At 36.8% G+C, this 24,077-nt stretch overlaps 1 long non-coding RNA gene across 5 annotated transcripts in view; it reads right to left on the bottom strand.

Moving 5' to 3' along the window:
* The window catches only part of LOC144237261 (uncharacterized), a 110,701-nt gene that overhangs the window by 22,814 nt on the left and 63,810 nt on the right, over positions 1-24,077 (bottom strand). For 2 of the 5 annotated variants that reach the window (XR_013336802.1, XR_013336804.1), the window contains 3 exons: positions 9,488-9,598; positions 3,173-3,408; positions 2,814-2,924 (listed from right to left, as the gene is read on the bottom strand). This is a non-coding gene — a long non-coding RNA (uncharacterized LOC144237261). Of the gene's footprint in view, positions 1-2,086; positions 2,182-2,813; positions 2,925-3,172; positions 3,409-9,487; positions 9,599-24,077 lie in introns of those variants that run through there. The other 3 variants (XR_013336805.1, XR_013336806.1, XR_013336803.1) reach the window with 2 other exon arrangements.

Here is a 24,077-nt window from a genome sequence, read left to right as displayed (position 1 = left end):
TTATTGCAATCCTCTGGTCTTAGACTGTTAAGGTACGTGAATTTCTAAAAATTAGCTATCAGAAAATGAAAAGAAGTTAAATACTAATAAAACGGTAAACTGATTAAAAAATTGTATAGGGACACCTGGGTAGCTCAATTGGTTAAGCATCCAACTTCAGCACAGGTCACTATCTCAGGGTTTGTGAGTTTGAACCCCATGTCAGGTTCTGTGCTGACAGCTCAAACCTGGAGCCTCCTTCGGTTTCTATGTCTGCCTCTCTCTCTGTCCCTCCCCTACTCTCACTCTCTCTCTTTCAAAGATAAATAAACATTAAAAAATTTTTTTAATTATATAGTTTTTCATTAAAAATGTTAATCATCCTTAAAGAAAACATAACAATCATCTCAAACAATCATATGTAATTTAGAGTTTTAAAACGTACATACTGTGCCATATTTTGAATATATTTCTTATACTCTTTTAAAACTCCTTAATTTTAAGAAAATTAGACTATTTGTAGTTCATTTCGGGTGAACAACCAAAGACACTTGCATTTCATTAATAAACTTTAGCTGGCATATGATTCACTTGAGATTCTGACACTGAGACAATATCTGAAAGCCCAATATACGATTTATATCAAGTTTTTCCCTAACTCATGTCACACACCTCTTCCATCTCCCAGATTTAGTGTTTGGACCATCCAGTTTAACGTGTATCAAAGGGTGTCATATTGACCTGTTAATCTGTCAAGTGTACAAAGAATGTCAATTTAGTAAGACTGTTCATTTTGAAGGATAACAATCATGTATTCTGATTTTCGTATATCCTATAATGTAGGCAAAAGATAAAGTCCTAGAACTAAAATAAAAGCTATTGCCGATTCAAAATTAATATCCTTAACTACTTATGAGTCTCAAATATAAACATGGCAATCCAATCACTTAAGTTGAACCGCACCTTATTACTAAATTCTCTTTCAGTTGTTCCTTGTGCAGATTATGTTGGAAGTCATCTGTGGCTTGAATAGTTAGAAATATTTTTAAGTATGGGTAGGAGAGAGGGTACCATGCTATGATGCCTGTTTGTATATATCACATTAATAAGCACATATGCTAAAGATTGATCAAGATGACTAGTTAATTTGAAGTATCTTAATCTGATTGTGTGAGGAGATTATGTAGTGGGTGGGGATGGATGTGGGGGTAGAGGATGTGGGGGATACAGTGGACAAATTGTTGCCATTGAAGTGAATCACTTGGTGGTGAATATCATTCTCTTTTATTTCCAAGTGTCCAGTGTTTCTCTAATTTAGGGTTGTCATACTTAGGTATGTCAAATTCAGACCATCCCTAATATTGCATAGGACATATTTATACTATAAATTATTCACTGTTTATCTGAAATTCAAGCATTCCTTATTTTATCTGGCAACTCTACCTATCTCAAGGAGTCTTATAAAATCCTAAGAAAATGTATTTCATTCCTCTAATTTTTGAAACTAGGCACATGGCATATATCTGCAATTTGCCAAGAGATGACAGAAGATCGATATAAAATCAAAGGAAGGATATTGGGATATTGTTTATTTAAAAGGCTACATTTCAGAGGTCAAGGACCTTGGCTAACATGCTTGCTGTTCTATTCCTGCCCACAACTAATGTTCTAGGGAATGGAAGCTGCTAAATATTTTTTGAGTAAAAGATGGCAGATGTAAATGTTTCAGTTTATTTTGAGAATGCAAACTCTTCTCTTTTATCATGAGGAATAAAAAGCTGGTTAATCCATTCCTTTTAGTCACCTCAGCTCAAATAGCTCAAATACATACAACAGGTAATGGTGAAGGTGAAGTATATAAACTGGCTGTAGCCATAACCCAGATAGCCTGGCAAGTATATAGACAAAGTGCCAATGGAATCATTGTTTATAAGATTTCAGATACAGGTACCTTTAACAGGAATGTGTACACTTGCATTAGGAAACCACTCGACAATAGAGATTTAGGTTCACTTTGATTTTTACATATGATTTTTATGAAGAAAAAATGATTTTGTAGTCTACATAAAAGGCACTTATTAAAAAATATTCTAATTATTCTTGGTATTTCAATAAAGAGATGAGTCAAAGGCATTCCATGAGGCTAAAAGGAAGAAGAACCAGGAAACTCATTCTAAGGAGAAGGAAAGGAAACAGCAATTTCTAAAGAGGAAAAGAGAAACGAGTTTTAGGAGATGATGAAATATTCTTTAAAAATACATGGGGCACCTGGGTGGCTCAGTTGTTAAGTGTCCAACTCATGATTTTGGCTCATGTCATGATCTCATGGTAATAGGATCAAGTCCCACATGAACCCCCGCGTTGGGCTCTGTGCTGGGCATAAAGTCTGCTGCTTAAGAGTCTCTTCCTCTGCCCCTTCCTCTGTTCCTCCTCCCAGTCTCTCTCTCTTTCTCTCTCAAAGAATAAAAAATTAAATTAAATGAAACTAAAGTAGAAATATGGTGATATAACGAAGTATTATACTAGTTAGGTACATTAGGGAAAAGAAGATTGAAAGGGGGCTCTTGGCAAAGGCCAATTCGTAGCATATGTGTATCAAAATACTATAAAATAGGAGTGGATTTTCTGGCCCCAAGAATGTTTAAAATATGATTATTTTTGGCAAAAATTAATTACTATGCGTGGAGAGCCACAGCTTATTTGAAGCACAGAATTTAATCAATTATGTCAATAAGTAAAAGCTAATATAACTTAACCAACACAGTAAACAAAAACCTTATTTGTTTAAATCCAAATGAAAACACACTAAATGACTGAAATCAAGTTTAGAGATATAAAAAATGTTTTTTAAAGCTAAAACACCTGTTTTGCAGAGTTACCTTTGTCCCACTTGTTACAATAGGCCAGACCTTCTAAGTGATATGTCTGTGAGACACTTGGTAGATCTACCAATGGAAGAAAATTGAACATATATGTAAAATAAATAAAAGATGGTAATATGGAATGTGGTTGTTCTGACATGGAAGTTATATAGAATAGCTTTGTTGATCAAAATTAGATAATCCCCTTTTGGAGGTATTTTAGCACTCTAGGTTGAATACACTGTACGTTTCTTTAGACTTCTAAGAACCCTTAACATTTATGAGGCATAAATATATATACTTGCTATAAAACTTCCAATTTTGTGGAGTACCTGAGTGGCTCAGTTGGTTGAGTGTCCGATTCTTGATCTCAGCTCAGGTCATGATCTCATGGGTTTATGGGATCATGCCCTGTGTCGGTCTCTGCACTGACAGTGCAGAGCCTGCTTGGCTCAGGTCATGATCTCATGTCTGTCTCTGCCTCTCTCCTGCTCAGGGACTCTCTCTCTTTTCTCTCTCAAAATACATAAATAATTTTCAAAGGAAATTCCACTTCTCATGTAAAAACCTATAATAAAAATGAATGAGATTTAGTGACAATATTCATTAAATTGTTAAGAAAATTTCAATTGACTAAATTTGAAGATCTAGTTGGCTTTATTCAATGATTCATAAATTAGGTAGCAACCCATCTGCAGTAAGAAAGGAGCTCTGAGGGTCTGTACAAAATGGAGGATTTTATAAGCAGAAAGAGGGCAAGACAAGGTAGCTAAAAGAATGGATTATTTCAGGTAAGGTTACCTTCCTGTAGGGGAACGCAGGGGCCTTATCAAGGAGATTACCCTCACTAGTAATGATCAGAAACTTCCAGATTGACTGTTTAAAATTCTACTCTTGGGAAAGGCTGAAAGTGCAATTAGATTAAATATTAAGTCTTGGTTGAGCTTAGCAAAAGTGACTCCATTTTGGGCCAATTGTTTCCTTCCCTTTCCTTCCCTCTCCTCCCCATCCTTGCCCTTACCCTTCCCATCCTTTCCCTTTCCTTGTTTCTTTCTGCACCAACATTTTTATAGAAAAAGAAAGAATGTTGGCCCTGGGCAGGGAGGAATCTCTGTGAGGCTCACTCTGGGTTTCTGTACTCCTTCCAGTCTCCACGCTCTGCTGGTGGACTTCTACCTGTGTCCCTACTGCTTTGGTCCCAACCCAATTGCCTTGGAATGATGTTTTTTCATCAGGAGACAAATTTGTGGGGACAAATGCAAAATGCACACTGACTTAAAATGAATTTGAGTCCCTTAAGTGTTAGCTTCAAGGGAGCCTTTGCATCTCCCACTCTTCAGAGCCCTGCCAGAGACTGACACTGAGCCTGAGGTTGCTGTGTGGTCCCCTTCCATAGTCTTAGTGTTTCTCCTCTGTGTGGTCATGTGTATCCATGCTACCATGTAGTTTTTGTGTTTGTGGGGTTTTTGTTTTTGTTTTCTTCATTTTGTTTTATTTTTTGTTTCAAGTTTTAATTTAAATTCTAGTTAGTTAAATATAGTGTAACATTGGTTACAGGACTAGAACTGAATGATTCATCACTTGCATATAACATCCAGTGCTCATCACAACAGATGCCCTCCTTAATACCCACTGCCCATTTAGCCCATCTCCTGCCCACCTCCCCTCCAGCAAGCCTAAGTTTTTATTCTCTATAGTTAAGAGTCTCTTATGGTTTGCCTCTCCCTTTCTCTTATTTTCTTTTTCCCTTATGTTCATCTGTTTTGTTTCTTAAATTCTATCACATGGTATTTCTCTGACTGACTGATTTTGCTTAGCGTGATACACTCTAGTTCCATTCATGTCCTTGCAAATGGCAAGATTTCATTCTTTTGATGGCTGAGTAATATTCCACTGTGTGTGTGTGTGTGTGTGTGTGTGTATGACATCTTCCTTTTCCATTCATCAGTTGATGGACATTTGAGCTCATTCCATAATTTGGCTATTATTGGTAATGCTGCTATAAACACTGAGGTGCATGTGCCCCTTCAAATCAGTAATTTTGTATCCTTCAGATAAATACCTAGTAATGCAACTGCTGGTGTGAGATAGTTCTATTTTTAACTTTTGAGGAACCTCCACCCTGTTTTCCAGAGTGGCTGCACCAGTTTGCATTCCCACCAACAGTGTAAGAGGGCTCTCCTTTCTTTACATCCTCACCGACATCTGTTGTTTCCTGCATTCAATTTAGCCATTTTGGCAGGTGTAAGGTGGTAACTCATCATAGTTTTGATATATATTCCCATGATGGTGAGTGATGTTGAGTATCTTTTCATGTGTCTGTTAGCAATTTGGATGTCTTCTTTGGAAAAATGTCTGCTCATGTTCTGCCCATTTATTAAATGGATTATTTGTTTTTTGGGTGTTGAGTTTGGTAAGTTCTTTATAGATTTTGGATATTAACCCTTTATTAGATATGTCATTTACAAATATCTCTGATTCTGTAAGTCACCTTTTAGTTTTGTTGATTGTTTCCTTTGCTGTGCTGAAACTTTTAATTTTGATTAAATCCCAATAGTTCATTTTTGCTTATTTCCCTTGCCTCCAGAGACGTATCTAGTAAGAAGTCGCTGAGGCCATGGTCAAAGAGGTTGCTGTGTGGTCTCCTCTAGGATTTTGATAGTTCCTTGTCTCATATTTAGGTCTTTCATCCATTTGGAATTCATTTTTGTGTGTGATGTAAGAGAATGGTCCAGTTTCATAATTTTGCATGCTGCTGTCCAGTTTTCCCAACACCAATTGTTGAAGAGACCGTCCTTTTTTCCATTGGATATTCTTTCCTGCTTTGTCGAAGATAAGCTGACCATATAGTTGTGGGTCCATTTCTAGCTTTTCTATTTTGTTCCATTGATCTACGTGTCTGTTTTTGTGCCAGTACCATACTGTCTTGATGATTACAACTTTATAATACAGCTTAAAGTCTGGAATTGTGATGCCTCCAGCTTTGTTTTTCTTTTTCAAGATTACTTTGGCTAGTTAGGGTCTTTTGTGGTTTCATACAAATGTTAAGATGTTCTAGCTCTGTGAAGAATGCTGGTGTTATTTTGACAGGGATTCCATTAAGTGTGTAGATTGCTTTGGGATGTATAGGCATTTTAGCAATATATTTTCTTCCAATCCATGAGCATGAAATATTTTTCCATTTCTTTGTGTTATCTTCAATTTCTTTTATAAGTATTCTGTAGTTCTTAGAGTACAGGTCTTTTAGCTCTTTAGTTAAGTTTATTCCTTGATATCTCAGTTTTTGGTGCAATTCTAAGTGGGATCAATTCCTTGATTTCTCTTTCTGTTGCTTCATTATTGGTGTATAGAAATGTAATAGATTTTTGTACATTGATTTTGTGTCTTGCAATGTTGCTGAGTTTGTGTGTCAGTGTTAGCAATTTTTTGGTGAAATCTTTCTGGTTTTCTACAGAGTATCATGTTGTCTACAAAAAGTGAAAGTTGGACTTCTTCCTTGCTGATGTGGATGCCTTCTATTTCTTTTTGTTATCTGATTGCTGAGGCTAGGACTTCTAGTACTATGTTAAATAAAAATGGTGACAGTGGACATCCCTGACTTGTTAATTACTGTAGAGGAAAAGCTCTCAGTTTTTTCCCATTGAGAATGATATTAACTGTGGGTCTTTCATATATGACCATTAAGATGTTAAGGTATGTTCCATCTATCCCTAATTTGTTGAGAGTTTTAATCAAGAACGGATGCTATATTTGTCAAATTTTTTTTTTTTGATCTATTGACAGGATCATATGGTTCTTATCTTTTCTTTTATTAATGTGGTGTATCACACTGATTGGTTTGCAAATATTAAACCAGCCCTGCAGCCCAGGAATAAATCCCACTTGATAATGGTGAATGATTATTTTAATATATTGTTGAATTAGACTTGCTGGTATCTTGTTGAGAATTTTTGCATCCATGTTCATCAAGGATATTGGCCTGTAATTCTCCCTTTTAGTAGGATCTTTGTCTGGTTTTAGAATCAAGGTAATGCTGGCCTTAGAATGAGTTTGGAAGTTTTCTTTCCATTTCAGTTTTTTTGGGAATAGTTTGAAAAAATAGGCATTAACCCTCTTTCTCTCTTTCTTCCTTCCTCCCTTCCTTCCTTGTAGGCTTCACGCCCAGCACAGAGTCCAGTGTGGGACTTGAATTCATGACCCTAAGATCAAGAAGACATGGGCTGAGATCCAAACGGGATGCTTAATTGACTAAGCCACCCACGTGCCCTGGTATTGGTATTAACTTTTCTTTAAATGTTTCATAGAATTCTCCTGGGAAGCCACCTGGCCCAGGAATTTGGTTTCTTGGGAGGTTTTTGATTACTGACTCAGTTTCTTTGCTGGTTATGAATCTGTTCATATTTTCTATTTCTTCCTGTTTCAGTTTTGGTAGTTTATATGTTTCTAAGAATTTATCCATTTCTCCCAGATTGCCCAATTTGTTGGCATATAAGTTTTCATAATATTCTCTTATAGTTGTTTGTATTTCTGTGGTGTTGGTTGTGATCTTGCCTCTTTCATTTGTGATTTTATTTATTTGGGCCCTTTCTCTTTTTAAACAAAAATTTTTTCAATATTTATTTACTTTTGAGAGAGAGAGAGAGAGAAAGAGAGAGAGAGAGAGAGAGAGAGAGAGAGAGAGAGACAGAGCGAGCGCACAAGTGGGGGAGAAGCAGAAAGTGGGAGACACAGAATCCAAAGCAGGCTTCAGGCTCTGAGCTGTCAGCATACAGCCTGATGTGGGGCTTGAACTCAAAAACCATGAGATCATGACCTGAGCCGAAGTCGGCCGCCTAACTGACTGAGCCACCCAGGCGTCCCTCTTTTCTTTTTGATAAGGCTGCCTAGGGGTTTTCAATTTTATCACTTATTCCAAAGAACCAGCTCCCAGTTTCATTGATCTGTTCCACTGGAGTTTTTTGTTCTATGTCATTTATTTCTGCTCTAATCTTTATTATTTTCCTTATTCTCCTGGCTTTGGCTTTATTTGTTGTTTCTTCTCTAGCACCTTTAGGTGTAAGGTTAGGTTGTCCATTTGAGACTTTTCTTGCGTCTTTAGGTAGGTCTGTATTGCTATATACTTCCCTCTTATGACTGCTTTTGCTACATCCCAAAGGTTTTGGACTGGGCCTATTGTTTCTTTTTACCAAGATATTCACACCATTCTAAATGACTGTACCTGCATAATTTGTTAGAAAGTGAGATCTACAGGCTCAGTTAGCAAGTGCAAAGCAGAATATTTCAGAGTGTTTCTTGTGTTGTGGGACTCTAAATCCACATCTTATTTGCATGTGAAACCAAAATTTTATAGATACTCACTGAGGTTGAACAGCATTCAATTTAATACAGGGAATCATGCAATAAATACAGTTCACCAAGATAAAGGTAAAGAATAAGCAAATCCAGTAAGACCACCTTAAAATGAGTTAGTAAAAAAAAAATTCTCAGAAAATGAGGGAAAAATTCTTCAATGTTGAATTATCCTTAAAGCAAATTTTGTAAACATACAAAACTTAAAATTTGGTCAAGATGCACATAGGTGGTTAGAAGGTAAACCCTCTGAATATGCAGGGTGTCCTTTGCACATTTATTTTAGTTTCCTGAAACTAAATCTCTAAAAGGTGGGAAGAGCTTTCCAAATCTGTCCCTCTCTTTCTGATTCAAGTGTTCCACTCATGACTATTTTCCATGACAATGACTGTCTTTTGTGTGCTGTTCCTACCTTCATTAGAGTGTTAGATCTCCTCCCCTCCCCAGGATAAGATCATTTTTCTGAATGGCTATCTCTCTAGCCATCCACTTGAGCAGAGATATCCATAATTTATGCAATAATGACATTTGCATTTGCTTGGATCCTCTCATCAAGAAAGAGAGACCAAGTTGAATTGTGGGCTCATCATTTTCTCCATGAATCTCAGTTTACAGTAGTTCCCCCTTTATCTCTGGTTTCACTTTCCATGGTTTCAGTTACCTGTGGTCAAGCCCACCATCCAGCACTATGTGATCCTCCTTCTAACTTATCTTCAGAAAGTCAATAGTACCTCATGCTACTTCACAACATCTATATCATTCACTTCTTTCCATCTCATCACAGAGCCATTTTATCATCTCACATCATCACAAGAAGGGTGAGTACAGTACAGTACGATTTTTTAGAGAGACAACATTCACGTAACTTTTATTAGGATATAGTGTTATAATTGTTCTATTTTATTATTATTGCTGTTAATCTCTTACTGTGCCTAATTTACAGGTTAAACTTTATAATAGGTATGTATGTATAGGAAAAAATATAGTACATCTAAGTGTTCAGTACTATTTGCAGATTCAGCCATCCACTGGGGGTTTGGAACATGTTGCCCACAGATAAGATGAGGAACTATTATAGTCAATATTTTCCATGAACTAAACCCCCAGCTCTTCCCTGTGTGTGTCACATCCAGGTCTTTCCATGCACCTGCCTCAAATAAACCACGTTAGTATTTCCTGCCAAAATATCCTACATACTGGCCTTATCATCTTTATAGATACCAAAAAGAAAGAATAAGTAATGAAAAACAGAAAGAACAACTTTGGCAGAAAAAATCAGATAGATAAAATGAACGTACCTTTAGATAATCACGTATCTTGGGTAAATTTGGTGAAGCCAATGCGTCCAGTGTAAAAGTGAGATCTTCATGAAAGGTTTCAACGTGCTCTTCATTAATGTGTACAGCAACCTGAAAAAATCATTTTTAAACCAGGAAATGAGAAAAAAAAGATTTTATGAAAAAGAAAGTCTGTACTTAGAATTTAACTTAACTGCAATATTAACTGGTCTGTTCTTTACTCCCACCTTAGGAGCTGTTTTTGAAGCTTTTATGGAACTACATGGAGCATATGTTTTGTCATCTCTTAGTGTAAAAAAACAACAACAAAAACCATATAACTCTCTTCTAACTTCTCTTTGGCTTCTGGACAAGCAGTTCTCTGTCAGCAGTTCTGGCTTCTGCTTGCTGTTGGTGAGGAGTGAGTAGCAATGAACTCCATCTGGTAGTTTGGGTAGACTAAGTAGAAGAAGCATAAACAAGTATGGCCTTGTAACTGACATTAAATCAAAGACTCTTTGTTTCTTCTGGATTAATGACTGATGGCTGCCTCATCAGTGTAGTCTCCCTGGAAAAGCATTTCCAGCTTCCTCACCCTGTCTCTGAGAACTGAATCAGGTGTGAGGCACACCTTTTCTCCAGCGCCAGAACCTCACAAAGGAGCTTTCTGTGTCAAAAGCAATGTCAGCTTCATTTTTTTTTTTTTTTTAAATCAGGGTGTGGTGAATCTGGCTCACACACCAATGTAAAGTCAACTCACACTGTGACAGGAAATCTAGAATAGCAGGTTCCAAATTCATTTATATGACTGTATTAGTTTACATGATTATATGAGGGTGGAGCCACGTCTTTTTCTTCTTTGTGTCCTAATGCGTAGCAAAGTCAGTGCCTGTAACATACAAACTCTCACTAAATGTATTAAACTTAAGAGTTTTTACCTATTGGTTATTTTCCAAAGCTGCCCTTGCAATTACTCTTGTTTCTGTTCATGACCAATGCAAGTGCTGTGAGAACTGGAACCAAGAGTAGGTAGGCAACAAATATCAACTGGAATGGGATTCTGCATATACTCCAGGATAAGAATTATTTTATCTTCAAGCTGTTCCATCTAACAAAATGCCATCCTCACTCTCCTCCCATCCTGTCCGGCCTGCTTAGAATTGCTGATTAGTTTCTCTTGATCAAGGTTACTAAGGCAAAAATAACTGATCACACTGTGCCACTGTTATTTTAACATACAGAGGGTTCACAGCTTGTCCATGCTTCCTGCTATTGCAAGTTCTTAGCAAAACCGAGATCTTTGGCAATAACAGTTTTCACTCACTTTATAAGGTGCTCTGGCAAAAATAGATGAAGCCATACTGAATGTTATTACTAGGTACTTACCCACAGGTTCTCATTCGGATATGTTCTATCCAAATGTTAAGAAATACACCAAACCAGAGGCATTTGAATATTTATTCTGATAAACTTTCAAATATTTCCAGCTGGGGACCTTCACTAGCTATGACTCAGCTTATCCATTGCCTTATTTTTTATGGTTTCACAGTGGCCTCTGACTGGCAGATTAGTCATCTTGTCTTTTTATTAATGAGTGAAAAGGAGGATTTTAAAAATCGAAGGTTAAATCTGAATTGTAAATCCCTTTTAAAAACTAGTTTTAGGGGTGCCTGGCTGGCTCACTCGGTTAAGCATCCGACTTCTGCTCAGGTCATGATCTCATGGTTGGTGAGTTCAAGCCCTGCATTGGGCTCTGTGCTGACAGCTCAGAGCCTGAGGCCTATTTCAGATTCTATGTGTCCTTCTCTCTCTGCCCCTCCCTCACTCACGCTGTCTCTCTGTCTCAAAAATAAATAAACATTAAAAAATATTTTTTAAGTAAATAAAAAAGTAGATAAAAATTAGTTTTATACTCATGCCATACATTGGCAGTCCTAGAAACTTATCAATTTGAAATGGCCGAAATTTCCAGTAACTATACGCAGATAGCATTGACTGGTGACACTACCCATCCTTTTTCCATCATGGAACATTCTAGCATTTTCCATGGCCAACAAAACAGGATCAGCTCAAGTTTCAATGATATTACAGATAATTGAGAACTTGGCCATACTACTAAATATCAAGTTGCCATGAGTACCACCAATGAATCCATCAATGTAAAACATTATACTGTGTTATTGTATTGTTTTAAAACTCTAAGCAATTGTCTTTTCACAACAGAGGACAATTTAGGAAGGTTGTGGTCCAGGTGGATTATAAGAGCAAGTCCAGAAACTACTCTACAGAATATATTTATACTATGGCTTTTGATAAAGATGAAGCGACTGTAACAAGTGATTCTTATTTTTGGGAAGAGTAAGAGTTTCAAAGCTTCCCCTTAGAGTTAAAGAAGAAAGGAAAAACGAAAAAGAAATTATTTAGACAGATAGAGGCTTCCAAATTTCTGGAAAGAAAGAACAAATTTTCTGATACAAGAAAGTCAATGAATTCCCTCCAAGGTAAGAAGGAATAGATACCTAAACATAACATGGTGAAATTGGAGATATCAAAGACAAAAAGAAGTTAGAGAAGAGAAGAGTCATTATCATCAAAGGACAGCTCAACTAACAGCTAATTTTTCAGACTTTATTTTTTAGGGCAGTTTTAGGTTCACAGTAAAATTGAGCAAAAAATACAGTGTCTATATATCATTTACTCCTTCACAGCCTTTCCACTATCAATATCCCGTCCTAGAGTGGTACATTTTTAAAAATTAACAAACTTACACTGGTTCATTATCACCAAAATTCATAGTTTACAATAAGGTTCACTCTTGGTGTGCATTTTATGGCTTTGGACAAATGTATAACGACATGTATCTACCATTATAGTATTACACAGAATACTAAAATTCCTCTGTGCTGCACCTATTCATCCCTCCCCCACCCCCACCATTCAGCCTTGGCAACCACTGATCTTTTTACTGTCTCCATAGTTTTTGCCTTTGCCACCTGTCATATGCTTGGAATCATATGCTTTCAGATCGTCTACAGATTGGACTATGCATTTAAGGTTCTTCCATGTATTTTTATGGCTTGATAGTTCTTTTTTTAGCACTGAATACTATGTCACTGTTTGATGTACCAGAGTGTACCTATCTATTCACTTATTGACAGATATCTTGGTTGCTCCCAAGTTTCGGCAGCTATGAATAAAACTGCCATAAATATCTGTGTGCTGATATTATGTGGATATAAGTTTTCAGCTCATTTGGGTAAATATCAATAAGTACAATTGTTGAATCATATGGTAAGAGTATGTTTAGTTTGTAAGTAACTGCCAAACTGTCTTCCAAAGTGGCTGTACCATTTTGCATTCCCACCAGCAAGGAATGAGAGTTCCTGTTGTGGACATCCTCATCAACAGGTAGCCTTATCAGTGCTCTGGTATCTCACTGCTTTAATTTGCATTTCCCTAATGACATATGACATTGGGCATCTTTTCATATGCTCATTGCCAGTTGTTTATCTTCTTTGGTGTGGTGTTTTTTTTTTAAGGTTTTTTGGTCATATTTTAATTGGGTTGTTTGGTTTATTATTGTTGACTTTTAATAGTTCATTGTATATTTTGGATAAAAATCTTTTATCAGACACGTTTTTTGCAAATATTTTCTCTCTTAATGAAAAAAAGCATCAACAGATATAAAAGTAAAATTTCTGCATAATGATAAAAGGTTAAATTCATAAGGTTGGAAATGTGCATTTAAAAACATAACTTTAAAATATAGAGAAAAAACTGAAATAACTATAACAAGAAATTGAAATCTACTATTATGGTATGATATTGTAATATAGTCTCTTGGCAAACAATATCTCAAAAAAGTTAAAAAGGAAAACAAAACAAAAAAAATCAGTTGGAACACAGAAGATCCTAGGCAATATATCAGCAAGCTTGAACGTGTGTGTGTGTGTATGTGTGTGTGTGTATACACACTTGCCAATTAGAAAACACACACACACATATCTGCACTTGCCAATTAGTGAATACACCTTTTTTTCGAGCATACAAGAAATATCTAGGAGACTAACCACATACTAAGCTATAAAGTAAATCGCAACAAATTAAAAAAAGTATCATTTATTATTCTTTTATCATAATATAATTAGATTAGAAACCAATAACAAAATAAGTAGAAACCACAACAGTTTGGGAATTTTAAAATATACTAAAAATCCAAGTAACTCATAAGTAAAAAGGGAACATAAAAGAATAAAAAAAGTGAGACTTAGAACACACAAAATGATAGTATTCCAGCACTTAGAGAAGTATTTATAGCCCTAATTCCTTATATGAGAAAAGAAAAAAGATAAAAAATTAATGAGCCTAGCACTCGGCTAGGCTAAGTGCCTTTTCCTAAGAAATTAGGAAAAGATCAGCAAAACAGACTCAAGGAAAGCAGAAGTAATAAAGGCAAGAGCAGAAATAAATGAAATAAAAAGTAAATATACAATAGAATAAATTAAAAACCCAGGTATTGGTCTTTGAGTGAATAATTAAAATGAAAAACAAAAACAAAAACAAAAAAAAACTCTAGCAAGTTTAGATCATGAGAAAAATCCAGAAAGGACAAACAAAATCACAACAAGGGGGAATTACTTTAGATGCAGAAGAAATTAAAATATAGAATGATTATGTAATTATTCACTCATGGTAGTAAATTTGAAAAAATACAACAAAGACCTAGAAAAACATGACTAGAAAAACTAATTCAAGAAAAGAATTTAGGTTGCCTGGGTGGTTCAGTTGGCTAAGCATCCAGTTTCAACCCATGATATCATGGTTTGTGAGTTCGAGCCCCATGTCAGGCTCTGTGCTGACAGCTCAGAGACTGGAGCCTGCTTCAGATCCTGTCTCCCTCTCTCTGCCCTCTCTTGCTCATGCTCTGCCTCTCTCTCAAAAATAAATACACATTAAAAACCTCTTTCTTTCAAGAAATAAAAAGAATTTAGGGGGGGTCTTGGGTGGCTCCGTCGGTTAGGCATCCAACTCTTGATTTCAGCTCAGGTTATGATCCCAGGGTCGTGGGATCAAGCTCCACATCCGGCTCTGTGCTGGTGGCACAGAACCAGCTTGGGATTCTCTCTCTCCATCTCTCTCTGCTCCTCCCCCACTCATTCTCTAAACAAACAAACATTTAAAAAAAAGGAAAAATTAAAACCTGAATAATAGTCCACATAGAAAGCACCAAGTACAAATTTTGTAAGGCAAGTTCTATAAGAAAAAATTTTTTAATCTTCCTCCAGATGATAGAAAAAAGAGAACACTCCACAATTAACTTTAGTAAGCTAAAATAATTTGATACCAAAACCAAGGAAAATTTTAGTTAAATCTCCCTTATGAACAGATACAAAACTCATAAAGAAAATATCCACAAACTAAATTGAGCAATGTATATCATGATCAAGTTGGATTTATTTCAAGAACACAAGATTGATTTAACGTGATTACTCGAATTATTACTCTAATTGATCTTAATAGACTATGAAGAAAGAAAACAGAATTATGTCAACATGTTAAGACAATTATGGAGAAAATTATAAAATGTTATTGGAAATGCAAAATTCAGATAGGAGTAAGGACATAAATATGAAAGCAAAATATTTAAAAATTCTAGGAGGAAATATTGGAGAACAAATGACCCCACAGAGATAGAATTTCTTCAAAACTTCTAGGGCATTAAAACATTCTAGAGCAAATCATAAAGAAAAAATTTGATGAAATGAACTACATTAAAATGAATAATTCTGTTCATTAAGAAATCCCATAAAGCCATAACCTGGGAAGAAATTATATGTGATGTATATACCTAGCAAAGCATTAGTTTCCAGAGTATATGGAATTCCAAAGGGAAGTTAGAGAACTCAAATCATTCAGGAAAAGACAACCCAATAGAAACAAAATGGGTAAAAGACACAAATGGATATTTCCCAGAAAGGCAACAGGACTGGCAATAAACATGGGAAATGCAAATTAAAGCTACAAGAAATGCTACTTTGTAACCAATCACACTGGCTATAACTAGAAAAGTTAGATAGGCTCCAGTGTTGCAGAAACTCTCAAATATTCATATCCTGTAGGTATGAGTGTAAATTAGTACTACAGAAAACAAGTTGGCATTATCCAGTAAATACAGATGCACATACCCAATGCCTCAACAATTCTACCTCTAGGTAAATACCTAGAGAAACCTTTGCACATAAGTACCAGGAGATACAAGAATGTTCAAAAGAGGATTCTATAGTGATGGAAACTGAATGAATTACTGCTACATGCCTCAACACTGATAAATATCTGAAGGTCATTTTGAGTGGAAAAATAACAAGTTACAGAAGAAAACAAACAGCTTGATTGTGCGTGTATATAAAGTGCAAAATTATGTAAAACTAAGCAGTAGATTGGTAAAACTATAGACAAGCATGAGAAACAATAAACATAAAATTCAAGTCTGTTTCTAAAGACCTGGTAAGAAAGAAGGCAACCTAACGCTACCTGATTGAGACTCCCTACTTCTGACAAATCCACTTGTAATTTGGATTAAAGTGTCCATGATCACACTCACGATTAGCATAACCTTCTTGCAGTATGCTTCAGTATATGCATTTCTAAATAAGACCCGAATCACATCTTGAAAGAACCTATTTTATGTGTACCAGAGTTCTTAAATGTCATTGTGAGATGCAGACTTCCAATTATGAGTCAATGGTACAGTTCATAATTGCATCATAAATTTCATTTTGTATAAATCCATATTTTCCTCATGTCTACACTTCTTAGAGCCAGACTTTTCATGAAGAGCAGCAGCTCTGTGAAACAAGGAAGATGCCTTCTCAGTGCTTTATACGATTAGAGAATAAAGTGCTTAAGTAGAGGCTGCTTGTTCCTGAACTTTCCACTTAACAACAGGGGCTGGCTGGGTTTGTTCAACAGAATCAGCAGGACAATAACATTGTATAAAAAAGCACTTTATGGAACTTTATGGAAAGATTCTTTGGGCCTTAATTCTAGGAAAATAAATAGAACTTCATACAAGCCAAGCAAAAACAGTCTTCTTTGGATTATACTGCCTTTTAACTCTTGGTTTTTATGATAATGCCTGGTAGGTAACAAAAATTAAAAAAGAAAAATTGGAGAATTTCTTTGAAAAAGTAGCATGAACTTCAAATAAACTGGGTTGCTATAAAGCTTAGCAATGCCAGAGAAAAAAATAGAATCATGTATTTTTTAAGATTGCATGTTTTTTTCCTTCATTGCCATTCTTAGAATGCATCTTAGTTCCCTGACAGATGCAAAATTCATTCCTATATGCAACTGAGTACTTACAGTTAACATTAATGTAGCTATGTATTTTATTTTATTTTTTTTAATTATTTTTTTAAAATGTTTTATTTATTTATAGGAGAGAGAGAGACAGCATGAGCAGGGGAGGGTCAGAGAGCGAGGGAGTCACAGACTCTGAAACAGGCTCCAGGCTCTGATCTGGCAGTCAGCACAGAGCCTGACGCGGGGCTCGAACCCACGAACCGCGAGATCATGACCTAAGCGAAAGTCGGACGCTTAACCGACTAAGCCACCCAGGCGCCCCTGTAGCTATGTATTTTAAAAGTCTATTGCACCCACTTCTAAAAATGTCTGAAGGAGTTTACATATTAACCCATAGTTCAAAGGCATACTATTATGTTTAAATGCAAAATAAGATAGACTCTGGAAAACATACAGGAGTTGATGCTATCAAGTACCAGTCATGTTCTGCCCTTTTTGAATGGCTCCCTACCACAAACAAATACTACCTTCTTCCTCCACTCTTAAGTAGAGGCTGTTTGTTCCTGAACTTTCCACTTAACAACAGGGGCTGGCTGGGTTTGTTCAACAGAATCAGCAGGACAATAACATTGTTAAGAGTGTGGACCTTGAAGCCAAACCACCTGGATGGAGGCATGGCTATGTACCTTGAGCAAGATATTAAATGTCACAGAGCCTCAGTTTCCTCATTTGTAAAATGGGGGCTAATAATAGTACCTACCTCATAGGTGAGAATTAAGTGAGCATAGGATCTGTAAAGGACTTAGAACAGAACGTGGCACACGGTAAGTGCTAACTAACAATTAGCATTTGCCTATTCAATATTCTGCCAAGCTCCTGTCAAAATTCTTCTTCCTCTGACACTTGTGCCTCTCAAATTTTCTATCCTCCATCACTTCCTGTTTCTCTCATAAATCTCTGATTAGTATCAGGGATTTTATGATTTTTCTCTCTACCCCAAACCTGTGATAATCCTGCTGCTTCAGTGTTCCGGTGGGTGGCCCTTCCAACACGCAGTGCCTTGGCTTCTTCAACTCCAATGCCCTACATCTCCACACAGATGTCAACAACCTATCCCTTTTCCTTATTATTACCTGCAGCTACTCCACCTGTAAGATCTTAAACCATACCATTCAACTTTCTTACCACAAACTCCCGTTATCCTCACTGCTCCAATAACACCTGCTTAGCCGTCAGGTTTGTGACTGAACTCTTATCCCACTCGCTCCAAGTGCCATGCTTTTTTTCTGGTTTTGCTGCCATTGCCATCTTGCTTTGGTTCAGCACTTTAACCTCTTAAATAACATCTTCAGCTTCTCATCCCTCTTTTTCTTTCTTTTCCTTCTGCAAAACTTACCCAAATGTGGATCAGTTCAGCATTCTTTGCTTCTAAAACCACACTAAGTAAGTCATTCAACCATATGTACAGGAGCCATTACTCATGGTCTCCATCCTCAGCCCGGCTCGCCATCCCCCTCGCTAGTCTTGCATTTCTTTGCAAACCTCCTGCTGCCCTGCTCTTCTCTCATATCAAGTTCCCAAGTTCCACCTAAACCACTTCCTAAATATCTCTTGAATCTAAAAGCCCTGCTTGATTCTTCTCTCATCATCTATACCAATCTCTTTTACCATCTCCACAATATTCTCCTCGCAGCTACCAAAGTAGTCTTCCTAAAAATTCAAGTACATCATGTTCCCTACATGCTTCATACCCTTCACTAACTCCCTACTGCTTCCTGATGTAGGACTTACCTACATACCTTGACCATAGCTTGACCCCAAGGCCCTCTGTGATGAGGCCTTTGTTTACCTCTCTGCACTTCTTTCCCGATTCTTCCAACCTGCACCTTACATACTCAGTTACTTGTTCCTTGAATGTGCCATATTCTCTCAGACCCCGTGCATCTCATATGCTACCTCCTTTACAAGGAATGTCTTTTTTCTTTTTTTTCTACCTGGGTAACTCCTATTGGTCTGTTAGGGTTCATTTCAGGCGTTCCTTCTTGTCGGCTCTGGTGTAGAGACTTCCTTGACTCTTCCTCTTCCTGGGCAGGTTGGGTGGATGTCTCTCTTTGTTCTTCTATGTGTGTTATCTCTATTCAAGTACTTGTCATGTTCCTGGCACCAGTAAATAGTTTGTGGATGAGTGAATAAGCAAAGACATCCTATTTCCATAAAATAATGATAAAAACTACAATGGCATTTCATTTTATACGTCCTTTGGAATAGAGGTTTTTAAAACTGTAGTGGAGTCAGTATTACAGAGTGACTGACACTCCAGCTAGCTGGTTGTCACTGCAAACTCTCAAGTAACTGGCTCACCCAAACCAAGAATGTGATCAATTGCTACCACTGACTGGAAGCCTAACAGTGTATTAGACACCTAAGACTGTCATTTAGCTCTTCTGGAGGCAAGATGGCTTTAACATCTCTACATATCATATCTCCATATGTTAACACTTAATAGTCAGAGAAAGGGCTTTCTCTCTTTTTTTTCTTTGTTAAAAAAGCAACAAAAATCCTTTTCCAGAACCGTTTCCCCTGTCCCTACCATCAGAGTACAGTAAAACCTTGGGTTGTGAAAATAATTCATTCCAGAAACATGCTTGTCATCCAAAGCACTTGTATACCAAAGAGTATTTCCCCATAAGAAATAATGGAAACTTGGGTGATTCGTCCCACAACCCAAAAATATTCATTTAAAATAATTACATGGGGCACCTGGGTGACTCAGTTGGTTAAGCAGCCGACTTCAGTTGAGGTCATGATCTCATGACTCGAAGGCTCGTGAGTTCAAACCTTGTGTCAGGCTCTGTGCTGACAGCCCAGAGCCTGGAGACTGTTTCCTATTGTGTCTCCCTCTCTCTCTACCCCTCCCCTGCTTGCTCTCTGTCTCTCTCTCAAAAATAAATAAATATTTTAAAATTTTTATTAGTTATAATACTGTAATATAATACAAATAGTAAAGAAAATACAAAATATAAAAAAATAAACAAACTAACCTGCACTTACCTTTAAAAACCTTCATGGCTGGTATGAGAGAGACCAGAGAGAGGAAGGTTATCGTGTAGGGTGACTTTCACTATCACTAACAGAATCACTGCTATATGTTGGCTCAGTAGAATCGCTTTCTTTTCATGCAACTTTGACAAGGAACCTATCCAATGATATTTCCTTTTGCGTCCTTTTGAGGATTTCATGGAAATGTGACATTGCATTGTTGTTAAACAGATTAATTACTCATACTGCTACAGCCTTACTTGGGTGGTGCTTTTCCACAAAAGTTTGCACTGTTTCCTATGTTTTACACATCTCTCTAATCTCATTTGCAGTGAGGGATTCCTCCACCTTTTTCTCCTCCTCTTCTGCAGAGGAGATACAGACATAGACTTCTTATAAAATCCTGCCATTTCGGCCACTCACACACCTCATTCTTAATTCTCAATGACTTCCTTCTTGACTTCCACCATAATCATCTCCTTCTTACTGCCTTTCTTGTCAACCTTTTTCTGCATGGGGCCATTGTATACGCTTGCACAGATGTTGACTACAGTACAGTATTAATAAACTCTTGTCATATACTGTATTTAATGTAACTGGCAATTTGGCAGCAGAGGAAAGGTTCTATACCTGCAGGCAGCCTGAGCTAGAATTAAGCAAAGCATTCCTGAGCTTACTTTTGTATGGAAAAGCAAAGGACTGTCCATAGGTGCTTTGAAGTGACAAAAAATACACTAGTGCCAGTTGTGGGCACCTTCCAATGTTCTGAAAAATCACTGGTTGCTGCCAAACACCGTGGCATGAGACAGAGCATCCACGCATGGGAAGCGATCACCCACAATCCTACAGCAAGAGAGAGAGTGAGAGAGAAGAGCCATTGGCTCAGTTGTGATCATGTCACATTCGGCATCATGTACTACTCATATTGGAAGACATTGCTTATTTATCAAGTTAAAATGTATTAGAAATGTTTGCTCGTCTTGCAGAACACTCGCACAACAAGTTACTCACATTCCAAAGTTTTACTGTAGTTCCTACCAATATCACTGGCAAAAGCCAGATCAAATACCAAACCCCTAAACTGGTCAACGGCATGGGGAATGGAGGCATTATTTTGGCTTAGACCAATCAGGATATAACAGAGTCGCCTGAAGGGAAAGGGCACTAAAAAAAAATTTGAGTTCTAATTAAGGATGAGAAGAGAAATGGCTGTTGAGTAGGCAACTGACAGTCTTTGCTAAAACAAGTGTCTTCACCAAACAAATTTGGATTTAGCATTAGGCATGTTATAGTTTAATTCCCATCTTTGCCATTTTCTTGTGTGACCTTGGGCAACCTTTATTCCTCTTTAAGACTCAGTTTCCTCATCTACATAGCATTATTGTGAAGATTAAATGAGAGCACATATATAATGTGAACATTCATTCACCCATTTAAAAAAATTTTTTTGAACATCTACAATGTGCCAGGTACTATGCCCAGGATATAATAGTGAATAAGATAGATAGGATCTCTCCTTTCATGTAGTTTGTCAGCAATAAATGTTAGTTTCTAAATTTCCTAATTTTTCTAAGAAATTAAGAAAGACTTTGATTACTTTGATAATCACTTAAAATTTTTAATGTTTATTTATTTTTGAGAGAGAGAGAGAGAGAGAGACAGAGCACAAGTGGGAGAGGGACAGAGAAGGAAGGAGACACAGAATTTGAAGTAGGCTCCAGGCTCTGAGCTGTCAGCCCAGAGCCTGCTGCAGGGCTCAGACCCACAAACCAGGTTGGTTGTTATTCCCAGTGTTAGTAGTAGCGTTGAGTTAAAGTGAAATCACATTGCCAATCATGAGATCATGACTTGAGCCGAAGTCATACACTGAACCAACTGAGCCACCCAGGGGCCCTACCTGGACAATCACTTTTTAAAGAAACTCAGTGTTTTCAGGAGTATGTATGACTTCTGAAGTTTTATATTTAATGTATGAAGGTTTAGAAACATTTAGTTTTTACTTTTGGTTTATTCTGTTTAATTAAATTTATCAGAGAAATTTATATCTTTACCAGTATATTGTCATTATGAATGCTATCCTGATTCCTAGACTACAGATGATTGGTAAAGTGCAATATTTTTAGAAGTGAACAACCAAGACAATATCCAATATAATCTTACAGCCCTGAGGAAAAAAATCCAGATGCAATGGCATGCAGTCTGAGTAATGATATACTTGGTCTAGAGTTAACAGATCCAACTCATGACGAGGGTTAACGGTCACTTAATAGGAACAATCAGGTCATTAGGGTGACCCATTCCCCATTCACACCCATTAACTATTATAAACAATAGAGTTGAAGAGGCTTGTAAAGACTAACCTCTCACAAAAACAAACATATACATGTGAAAGTATAATTAAGATACTGTTGTAGCAGATTAAGGAGTCTCTCTTAATGTTGTTTTGAGATACAGTAAGAAAACTGGTTTTAAAACAGGAGATCTAGAGGTATAACACAAAAGAAGGGACAATAAACATTAAGCGTACAAATCTGGAGGGCCAGAAAAGAGGGACCTCTGCTCACCTATCACGCCTCTATCTAGTTTTCTTATTGACCATATATACTGAGCTGTTTCCTCTTTGCATTTTTCTTTGATCCTACCAAGGAACTGAGTTTTTTTTTTTAATCAAAAAGTGTCTTTATATACATGAAAAAACAAGCATTACTGAGTCATTAAAAGTTGAATTGTTTTTCCAGTACTACCTATGGATTTTCACCAGTGCATGTCTTTATCCAATCTCTCTTAAGACCAAATGAGTATCTAAAAGTAGTCTAGGTGGAGCTAGGGCACAATTACTAGATATGGACAAAGGTGAATGGGCTTTGATGTGATCCAATATTTAACTTTAATCACAAATATGAGGGTCAGAAGGAAATCTATTTATCCAATGTGGACAGACAACAATGTCCCCACAAAAGTTATCAAGAGGAACATAGACACAGGGAAGGCACTGAAAGTTTGCGGACAGAATTAACTAAGAGTTGAAACTAAAGACAAAGTATGTTATTAAATTTTATGGCATGTGAGATTAAGTTTATGGGACCAAACATATTAGAATCCTTAGACATTTCTATAGTGAAATGTAATATTTATAGAGAAAAGGAACAGACAGGTATAGCTCTGATGATTTATCAACATCCATGTAATCACCACCAATGTCAAGAAGTGGATTTTGCTTGCACCCGAGAAGACTCCCTCCCACCTCTCCCAATAACTAATGTCCCCAGCAAAGGTAATTACTATGCCAGCTTTGATGAAAATCATTTCCTTACTTTTATGTTTTTTTCTTTTAGAGAGCAACAAGTGGGGAAGAGGGGCAGAAAGAGAGAGGGAAGATCTCAAGCAGACTCCCTGCTCAGTGTGGAGCCTGTCACAGGGCTTAATACCACCGCCCTGGGGTCATGACCTAAGCCAAAATCAAGGGTCGGGTACTCAACCTACTGAGCCACCAAAGCACCCCTTCCTTGCTTTTCTTTATAGTTCTTCCACCTAAGCACGCATCCCCAAACGCTAGTTTATTTTTACCTGCTTTTTGCACTTCATATATAAATGGAATTTATACATATTCACTTGTTCTTTACCTATTTAATTCAACATTATGTTTGTGAGATTCACAGATCTTGTTGAATGTTAGCTATAATTTGTTCAGCTACATAAAGCAAATACTATACAGTAAATTTTAATTTAATTTAATTCCACTGAAATAATATACTACAACTCATTTACCAGCGCTATTCTTAGATGTTTTAGAAAGCCAAAGAAGTTTTAATCTCTTTTTCTAACTACATAGACTCTCATTACAGTGAAGATATGGACTATTGTTTTCATTTATTAAATTGATTAATTTAAGGGAGAGAAACAAAAAATTTCTTAAGTTCGTTGTGCTTCAGAAAAGGGGTAATTGGAGAGAGTTGATCCTGATTGGGCTGGTGGAAGGTGGAAGGAGAATCAAGGAGGTTACTTTCCCCATTTTTTGCAATGGAGAAACACATGAGGCCATGCTCCAAACCACATAGCTTTGTCCTCTGTCACTGAAAAAGGAGCAAGAAAATCATGGCTACATGGGCGGAGAGTGTGTGCTTGGTATGAAAGAGAGAAAGAGCATGTACATGTATACATGCACAAAACGATTTCAATTCTAGTTGTTATTCCATTAATTCTTGATACTGGTATTGATATATTTGCTGTGTGGTGGTCACGAAAGCAAAGATGTTCTGTTAATCACAGA

Source organism: Crocuta crocuta, unplaced genomic scaffold (genome assembly GCF_008692635.1).
Source record: "Crocuta crocuta isolate KB4526 unplaced genomic scaffold, BGI_CrCroc_1.0 scaffold166, whole genome shotgun sequence".
Taxonomy (NCBI): Eukaryota; Metazoa; Chordata; class Mammalia; order Carnivora; family Hyaenidae; genus Crocuta; species Crocuta crocuta.
The sequence above is the reverse complement of the archived record's forward strand: the minus strand, read 5'-3'. Positions and strand labels throughout refer to the sequence as shown.